Raw genomic sequence first — 669 nt, 5'->3', positions numbered from 1 at the left:
TTTAGTTGGTAATGTTGCATGTTCTAAATTACTTGCAAAAACATTGACTGTAAGGATTCTTATTTAATGTTGAGGGATTTTTAACTGTAAGGCAAACCTTAAGGCACAGACATTTTACATTTTGTTTTGAGTTGAAATGTACTGAAGTCTTATTTAAGTTTGAGTGTTTAGCTTGTTAATTGTATTGTTAGAAGCAATTGTTTGCACTATTCAAAGACACTTTTTATTAAACTGTGGCAATAGCAACGGTATAGTTAATTTCTATCATAACTATAAGTTTCAGGCTCAGGATTTTTTTTTTACTTTAAGCCCCGTGAAGATTAGATGATTGTAAAGAGGCTTTTGAGCCAATTGCCAAAGATAAATCAGTGAAATTTTTCTGTCAGACTGATGTAATTTTTCCATTCTAAGTGGGGTAGAAATGTCATTTTTGTATCATTAAACCTTTTTTTAAGTGGTACCTTAACCTTTGAGCAATGCTGTTATTTCCTATCAAACTTCAATTCAGTGAAAAGAATCAAATCCACTGGGTGTATAAATAATTTTGGGTTTAAATCATAAATACTAAAGTTTGTGGTTTGTAATGAGAAAAAAATATAAAGCTAAGTAGGTGTAATAGGTTAATCTAAAGTTCTGAGTGATTCAAGGCACTCCAGTTAGGAAACAGGC

The sequence above is a fragment of the Poecilia reticulata genome, linkage group LG15 (assembly GCF_000633615.1).
Source record: "Poecilia reticulata strain Guanapo linkage group LG15, Guppy_female_1.0+MT, whole genome shotgun sequence".
NCBI lineage: Eukaryota > Metazoa > Chordata > Actinopteri > Cyprinodontiformes > Poeciliidae > Poecilia > Poecilia reticulata.
The sequence above is the reverse complement of the archived record's forward strand: the minus strand, read 5'-3'. Positions refer to the sequence as shown.